The 8,779-nt window shown below is 52.5% G+C and overlaps 1 long non-coding RNA gene across 1 annotated transcript; it reads left to right on the top strand.

The window, feature by feature from the left end:
- Window positions 1–800: 800 nt before the first annotated feature.
- Window positions 801–7,539, top strand: LOC112208571 (uncharacterized). The gene is made up of 4 exons (XR_002943030.2): window positions 801–942; window positions 4,111–4,311; window positions 6,598–6,756; window positions 7,454–7,539. It is a non-coding gene; the product is annotated as an uncharacterized LOC112208571 (long non-coding RNA).
- Window positions 7,540–8,779: the final 1,240 nt, after the last annotated feature.

Genomic DNA, 8,779 nt, shown 5'->3' with positions numbered 1-8,779 from the left:
TAGATACTGCCAACAGTTTTCCAATGTGATCCTACCAATTTCCATTCTCACAGAGAGTGTCTGAGAGTTCTATTTGTTCCACATCCACATCACCAACACTTGGTATTGTGAGGCTTTTTAACTTTGGCTATCCTGGTGGTGGAGTCTTCTTTTTGTTTTCATTTGCATTTCCCTGGTGACTAAAGAAGTTGAGCATCTTTTCCTCTGTTTATTGGCCTCTTGGTATCTTTTATGTTTTTAAGTGAAGTGCCTGTTCAATTTTTTTTTTCTTTTTTGGGGGAATAGAGTCTCACTTTCTCACCTAGGCTGGGATGCAGTGGCGCGATCTTGACTCACTGCAACCTCTGCCTCCTGGGTTCAAGCGATTCTTCTGCCTCAGCCTGCTGAGTAGCTGGGACTATAGGCGTGCACCACCACACCCGGCTAATTGTTTTATTTTTAGTAGAGACAGGGTTTTGCCATGTTGGCCAGGCTAGTCTTGAGCTCCTGACTTCAGGTTATCCACCCACCTTGGCCTCCCAAAGTGCTGAGATTACAGACGTGAGCCACCACGCCCGGCGAATTTTTTTTGCTCGTTAAAAAAATCAGGAGGTCTGCCTTTTTCATATTTATTTGTAGGTGTTCTTATAAATTCTGGATGCGAGCTCTTTGTCAGATGTAAGGATTGTGAGTTACCTCCTCTATTAGCAAATTTAAGTCGCTTATTCATCAACTCATTCCAAGAGCACCAATAATGAATGGGCCAGGCCCTGTGCTGGGTGCTGGGTTATCAGAATGAGTATGATGTGGCCCTCATTCTTGAAGACAGCTTGACCGTGATGGAGGAGACAGACATTTAGAATGAGCACGAAATAAAGATGGCTGTTAAGGGGTCAGCTCCCCTCACCAAAGTCACTTTTGATTTACTTACAAAAGTTTTCTTAAGATTTCTTCAGAACCCAGGTAAGGTGAAAAGCAAGGGTTTCCCTATGCTTATTTTCTGGGCTGGGTTTTTAAATCCTTTGCAGTGAGTACTGCTTTTAGAAGATTCCTTGACTCCATCAGCTGAATGTGTGCTCATCTGCTGATCCCTCCCTTGGTTTCCACCCTGTTTTGGGGAATGTTAGGCTGGACCCACCAGGATGTGGTCAAATTCTTGGCCCTGGAATCCAGTTCCTGGTGCTCAGTGTGGGTAAGTCAGACCCAGCCAGGAGGGCGGAGGCTTTGGTCGGGAGTGGGGGTGGGGCCAGGCTGGCGAATGCTCTGGAAAGCTGGGTCCAGTTTAGAAATCTTCACCTCTCCTGGGAAAACTTGTCATGTCAGGCACAGCCAGACTTCCCCTCCCACCCCTCAGGCTGCCAGCCCTGATGGGGACTCAGGGGGCTGTGAGTGGCATGGGGACAGAGGCCAACACATTGGAGTGAAGTGGCCATGCTGAGGCCACAGGCGGTGGGCAGGCATGAAAGCCGGGCCCAGGACATGGAAGAAGCCCATGGCCAATCAGTGCCTGAATGATGGGGGGCACCTTGGCAGGCTCGGGGGGCATCGTGTCCTGGAGTCTGAAAACAGGCACAAAAGGGCAGTGCACAGGGCGCCGGGCAGGGCATGAGCCCTGCATTCTAGCCTGGGGCCTGTTCCTAGCTCACCCAGTACCACCCAGCTTCTTTCTCAGTTCTCTGCTCTTGTGGCCCATGTGTCATTAAGGGCCCAACAGCTCTGACATTCTCTGTAGCTTATCTAGGAAGAAGGCACTGTGAACACCTGGGAGCAGGTAGGCGGTGGGGCCTGGCCTTGGGGAGCCGAGTGACCACAGGGAAGCAAGGGGTGTGCTGGACAGAGGGGCCTGACACCCAGTCCCTTCCTCAGGCTGCTGCTACACTGTCACCTCCCAGGAAGGCTCCCGACCCCGGATGGACCCAGATCCCATGGTCCTGGGGGGGCCTCTCTATGTTCATCATCTGAGACACCAAAATAGATGCCCCTTTATCAACTAAGATGGACTCCAAGGTTAAGGAAACAAAAGTTACCTACAGGCAGAAGGTTCAAGGCCTGGTTGGCATGGCAACTCTCTAAATTTCCACCACTGCAAGAATAACCACAGCTGGCCGGGCACGGTGGCTCATGCCTGTAATCCCAGCACTTTGGGAGATCAAGGTGGGTAGATCACTTGAGGTCAGGAGTTTGAGACCAGCCCAGCCCGTCTTTACTAAAAATATAAAAATTAGCTGGGTGGTGGTGGTGCGTGCCTGTCATCCCAGCTACTCGGGAGGCTGAGGCAGGAGAATCACTTGAAACTGGGAGCTGGAGTTTGCAGTGAGCCAAGATTGTGCCACTGCACTCCAGCCTGGGCAACAGAGTGAGTGAGACTCCATCTCAAAAATAACCACACCCAGCTGGACGTGGTGGCTCACGCCTGTAATCCCAGCACTTTGGGAGGCCGAGGCGGGCTGATCACGAGGTCAGGAGATCGGGACCATCCTGGCTAACATGGTGAAACCCCGTCTCTACTAAAAATACAAAAAAAATTAGCCGGGTGTTGTGGTGGGCGCCTGTAGTCCCAGCTACTCAGGAGGCTGAGGCAGGAGAATGGCATGAACCCAGGAGGTGGAGCTTGCAGTGAGCTGAGATCGGGCCACTGCACTGGAGCCTGGGCGACAGTGTGAGACTCCGTCTCGGGAAAAAAAAAAAAAAAATTACCACACCCTTGTTAAACTCTTAATAATAGGAACTGTCAGGCAAATCGTCACATCCTTCATGACTTGGATTTACAACCAAGACCACTACAGCTCTGACTGGATGGAGGAACTGCCTGACAAACATTTCTTCTTCTTCTTCTTCTTCCTCTTCCTCTTCTTCTTCTTGTCCCTCTTCCTTCTCCTTCTTCTTCTCCTTCTTCTTCTCCTTCTTCTCCTTCTTCTTCTCCTTCTTCTCCTTCTTCTTCTCCTTCTTCTTCTCCTTCTTCTTCTCCTTCTTCTCCTTCTTCTTCTCCTTCTTCTCCTTCTTCTTCTCCTTCTTCTTCTCCTTCTTCTCCTTCTTCTTCTCCTTCTTCTCCTTCTTCTTCTCCTTCTTCTTCTTCTTCCTCTTCTTCTTCTTCTTCTCCTTCTTCTTCTTCCTCTTCCTCCTCTTCCTCTTCCTCTTCTTCTTCTTCTTGTCCCTCTTCCTTCTCCTTCTTCTTCTTCTTTTTGAGACAGAGTCTCACTCTGCTTCCCAGGGCTGCTGTGCAGTGGCGTGAACATGGCTCACTGCATCCTCGACCTTCCAGGCTCATGTGATACCTCCACCTCAGCCTCCCGAGTAGCTGGGATTAGGCATGCACCACCATGCCTGGCTAATTTTTTTTATCTCTTGTAGAGACAGGGTTTCACCATGTTATTCAGTCTGGTCTCGAACTCCTGGGCTCAAGCAATCCACCTGCCTTGGCCTCCAAAGTGCTGGGATTACAGGCATGAGCCACTGCGCCTGGCCTCAAACATTCTCTTCTGATACGCAACTACAGACCTTAAGCCATTTCAGCAGCTTATAGAGTCTGCAAACAAGCTGTCTTTGTGTCCTGCACCTTTTGCTATAAAGAACCAAATTCCACCTCATTTTAGTACTAGAACCCTAGCCCAAAGTGAAAGTGGGGTCTGCTTTACACTACGTGTGTGAAAGTGGGGTGTGCATTACACTACGTGTGCCTGTGTGCATACGCTCCCCTCCCTTCATAAATATGGATAGCCTTTCCCGCAAACCTGCTGAATATGTATGACTCTATTGCGTCATATGGGCTCCATGAGGCACAAAACCCAACCTGCCCTTTTCCTCTCCCAAGAGAGAGCACGTCCAGAACACGCCAGAGACTGTCTCTTCCTGGTTTGCAAACTCATACCACTAGTAAAGCTCCTTTCTGCTATTTAGCTATCCTGGTGGTCTTTTGGGCAACATGCTTATCTGGGAAGAGCTGTCTTGTAATCTCTGTGTCTGCATCAGACTCTGCCAGCCCTAGATTGGGAGCTCTGAGATGACATAGGCTGCGTCCCACCCCAGCAGCAGCATGCAAGGTTGGGGACACATGTGAGGGTGTGTGGTGCAGCCCTGAACAGCCTCAGGCAGACTCCCTGTATTCTTGTTCCCAACCTCCTCCCTCCCTAGGTCAGAAGGCTGGGGCAGGAGGCCAGGCAGATCACAGCGTCCATGCCTAGATGCTCCCTGACCCCCAGGAGCCAGAAGTGCTGTCTCCTGAAGGCTCTGGAAACCCGGAATCAGCCTACAAGGCACCAGGGCCACCTTGGAGGGTGGAAATGAGGACCTCAGGCCCCAGAGGGCATGCAGGCGAGGTGAAGTTCAGGAGAGGTAAGCCTAAGGACCCTCAGAGCTATCACACTATGCCCTCCACCCAAATGATGCAGACAGGAAAACTGTGGCCTAGACTGGACCACCACGGCCAAAAAGGATCTTTGTCTTGTCTTGTCCCACAGCCAGGAAGTGTCCCCCTCTTCCCAGCCTGCTGTATCCCAGGACACAGGGCGTAAGTGTGGAGGAGGAAGGGCTGCAGGGTGAGGCAGCCCACACTTTGGCTCAGGACAGGGATGGGACTGGGACATATGGGAAAATAGTCTGGGGGTCCTGGGTAATGGCAGGAGCATGAGCTCAGGGTCGGGTGGCTGTCCTGGATGACCTGTGGGACTCTCTTCCTCTCCGAGCCACGCTTTGCTCAACTGTCCCTTCCTTGTGGGATGCCAGAGGCCACGGCGAGCGAAGGCATATGCCAAGAGCTGCCACTCAATGTGAGTCAGTGTGCTGGCCCTCCCTCCTTTTCTCCAGGGGGCCTAGGACTTTTGGGGGGAGCCTGAGGACATGCTTCGCTGATGTCACTGTGGGGAGTGTACAAATGGCCACCCTGCTGCTCGTTGGTTCTATATGGGCATCCAGGCTGGAGAGCAGGGGGTGGGGAGATGGAGATGCCACCGGCAGGGGACTGGTTCCTAGAAGAGAGGGCGAGTTTGGGTGGTCCCAGAGGTGTTCTTCCCAGAAAAGAGAGCAGGAGGCAGGAGATGGGCATGGAGAATGTGGAGGGGGGCATTGACAGTTTCTAGAGTGTTCTCCACCGCCCATCTGATAAGACCTGGAGCCTCATTACCAAAGACTTAATGAGATTCGCTTTGTTTTCTTATGAGCCAGGCAAGGTGCCAGGGGAAGCGGCTTCCAGCCCCAGGCTCTGCAGCTGGCTGCTGTGTGACCCAGAGCCAGGCACCACACCTCTCTGGGCCTTAGACTCCTTATCCATGAGCTTCCTGCCTGCACCCTAACATTCAGTGTCATTGGCTGAGTTACCCAATGGCTCCCAGCCTCAGTTTCTTCATCTGCACATTAGGGATAAGTACAGCCATCCACCTGGGAGGTGTCAAGGGGGTGTGGCCGCAGCACCCAGCCCATGCACAAGTTCAGTGATCATTACCTGTCTCCCCCAGCCCTGCCTGAGTGCCGGGATCAGCAGGCTTGGGAAGGGGGAGCCCCCAGGGATGTGGAAAGTGGAGAGGGAGCACATGGGCTCTGGGGCCTCGGGGCTCCTGGGCTCTGTTCTGCCTGTCTGGGAGCTGTCTCCTGCTCTCCCTTGCAGTGTCTCTGTCTCTCTTCGTTCTGTTCCTCCCTCTGTCCTTCAGTTTGTCCCTCTCCATCTCAGTCTCTGGTTGTCTCAGTCTCTGTTTGCACCTCACTGTCTCTGCCTTTCTCTGCATCTCTCTTCCTTTCCTGGGCTCTCTCTCTCTCTTTCATCCCTGTTTTGGGCTTTCTCTGTCTCTGTCTCTCTGTTTTTCAGTCTGCTTCTTTCTGTCTCTGTTCATTTCTCTGTATGTCTTTGTCCCCTGCACTCCCATTCTCCTCCCATGCTGTCCTCTCTGGGGGCTCCTCTGGCTTCACTGAGCCACAGGCCCAGGCTGGGGTGTGAAGAAGCAGGAGCTCCCCTGTCAGATGACGCTAGGTGCCCCAGTCAGGGCAATGGGGGCCAGACAAAGAGCTCTGCGAGGGGTGGCAAAATCCTCTTCCCAGGGAAGGGAATGTGGGGGCTACTGGCCAGCTGTGGGATGGGTGGCTGAGAACTCTCATACCACTGTAAATTCTAGATGTTTTTCACTTATATCAGCTTCCTGATCCCCCTGAGCCAAAGGCCTAGAAGGTCCCTGTCCCTGTCCTTTTGGAATGTGCAGTCTTACTTACCAGAGTGACAAGGGGAACGGAGTTGAAACAGGTGGTTTCCCAGCACAGGAGCCTGTGGGGGCTGCTTAGAGAACAGCACATTCCCTGGGAGCCAGAGCCATCTGGGAGGGCTTTCTGGAGGAGGCAGATCATGAGGGATCAGGATGGGGACTAATATGTGCTGAGTGCCTGGTGGTGCTTTATAAATATCAGCAGATTGGGAGATAAGCATAGCCACCCTGTAGAGACACCTGGGAGGTGTCAAGGGGCATGCATTGTAAAGGCCCAGAGTGGTGAAGCATCCACCAGCTGGTAAGTGGTAGCCTCGGGTGGGGCCTGTCGCTGTCCCCATGCTCTGTCCACTACTGGTGTGGCTTGCCCCACTTGTGACCATCGTTTCTTCCCCTCCACCCCCAGTGCCACTTCCTCTCTCCCTCGTTGTAGGGGAAAGAACATGGGCTGTATGGCCTTGGGCCAATTGCTTGCCCTCTCTGGGCCTTCTTATTGGTGACAGACAGACTGGTGACTTTCTGAGAGGATCTATGCAACCTCAGGCTCCTGCACCTGGGTTACAGGGTCTTCTGGAGGGGAAGAGATGAGCAGGTAGGCTTTGACACCTGCCTGCTTTGTCCTGACTGTCTACTATGTCATCTGCTTTAAATGCGAAGCCCCTGGGACTTGCGAGTTATCTCTAAGCCTTCTCTTTTCCTGACTTTCTGGGAGTGTGTGTACCCCCATTCCCTCACCCCAGCCATCAGGGCCCTTTCTGAGTTGGGCATCCTTCCTAGCTCTGGGCTAGGCCCCAACCCTGGCCCTTTCCAAGGCCAGCAGGAACTGGAAGGTCCGTACTCATGCCCTGGGAGGCTCCAGGCTCTAAGGGGTGCTGGAGTGATGGAGTTGGGCGGCTGGTGCTCAGAGGACCTTAATGGTGTGGGGACAGCTGGAAACTGGTTGTCTCTTGAACCCTCTTGCCACCAGACCTCTGTCCAGGAGGGCTGCTGGGGGCCAATGGGCCAGACACCAGACAGTCACACCTTTGGCAGGGCTGAAGTCGGGGGTGTGTGACACAATGGGAGGGGCTGGGCCTGGCAGTCCCTGCAGCCTATAAGCACCAGCAACCCATGAGGGGACACAGGCACCCTCTGGCCTCATCCTTCTTGGAGCCAGTGGGATGTAGCAACTAAAATACAAGCTCTGAAGTTTTATGGACTGGAGTTGCATCTCTGCTTCCATCCTAATTAGCAAGAGACCTTGGTCACGTTGCTTAAACTCTGACACTAGATTCTCCCCCTCTGCAAAGCAAGGACAATAGCAGTGCTCCCTTCCCGGGTCAGTTGCAAGGGTTAAGGATGATGTCTGCAAAGTGCTTAGCCAGAGCCGGCATACCGTAAGTGCTCAATAAATGCTGGCTCCCATTATTAGTATCCCTTCCCTCCACGCCCTCAGCACATCCCTTTATCATGATGGAATAACCAACTGCCTGGTAACAACATGTTCACACTTCCACGCTCCCCATGAACCATGCTCACCTATAAGGCAGGCTGCGACCAGCTCCTCTCCATCTATTCATTGCCTGGCCCATGCTAGGGGCCCAAGAAATGTCTGCTGCATCAACGAGTGATTTTGGGAAAGGTGCTGAGCCCTTCTGTCCCATGAAGGTCTTGCGAGACAGTGTCTCACCAGCAACCTGGATCGTGAGAACCACAGCGGGTGGGCCAGATCTAGATGGAGAGTGTCCATTGGGCAGAGCTGCTTCTGTGAAAGGAAAAGAAGTTTTTCAAGAAACCATGACGGGGGCCCAAGAATCCAAGTTTCTAACTCTGGGATCGGTTTTCTGTCTTTTACCTCGGTTTGCCTCTCCCTAGCTGTGTGGTTTATGGCAAGTCACTCTGTGCCTCTGTCTCCACGTGTTCAAGGAGGCAGCCGGTCCAAGGGGCCTTCATAGAAGGGGCTGCCGAGATGTGAGCCCTGCATTGGGGGATGCCCCACAGAGGTGCTGTCCCCCACCCCCTTTCCAGGTATGAGTGTCCCCCAGCTCTGAGTGAATCAGTAGGAGGTGCTGGACCTGGGCTGATTCTCACAGTGGGACCTCAACTCTAGCCCCGGCTTGGCTGACATTAGAGGACTTTGGGTCGTTGTTCTGGCAGCTGCAAGGAAGAGCCAATGTCAGGGAGGGAAACCCCACATTCCCTGGCACTATCCAAACAAAGGTTTGGTTAAAACAAAGAATTCTCATGGAGAAGAGTCTGAAGGACCCAAAACACATATTTCTGTAGACATCCCATCCCAAAATAAACCCATGGATCAAGCCAGACCCAAATACAAGGATGCTGTGAACCACATGGTTGAATATTCCACACTTTCCCCATCCATTAAACCCCACCCAGGGTGGGAAGGGGTGGATTTCCCTCAGTTCTCAGGGCCTAGAAGAGCAGGGCTTTTTTCCCTCAACTGGTTGAGTTTTACTTTGTGAGCACCATGATTCCTAAAACCGGTTATATTTTCTTTTTCTCCTGGGCCGCCAGGGAACTCACAGTGAAATCTACCAACCAAAGAGGATGTCCATACCTGTCTTTTTCTTTCTTCCTTCATTTTTTGACTTAATTTCCTCACTTGAAAAAAAAAA

Source organism: Pan troglodytes, chromosome 1, assembly GCF_028858775.2.
Source record: "Pan troglodytes isolate AG18354 chromosome 1, NHGRI_mPanTro3-v2.0_pri, whole genome shotgun sequence".
In the NCBI taxonomy this organism is placed as follows: Eukaryota; Metazoa; Chordata; class Mammalia; order Primates; family Hominidae; genus Pan; species Pan troglodytes.
Note: the sequence above shows the minus strand (reverse complement) of the source record. Positions and strands in the feature narration are given on the sequence as shown.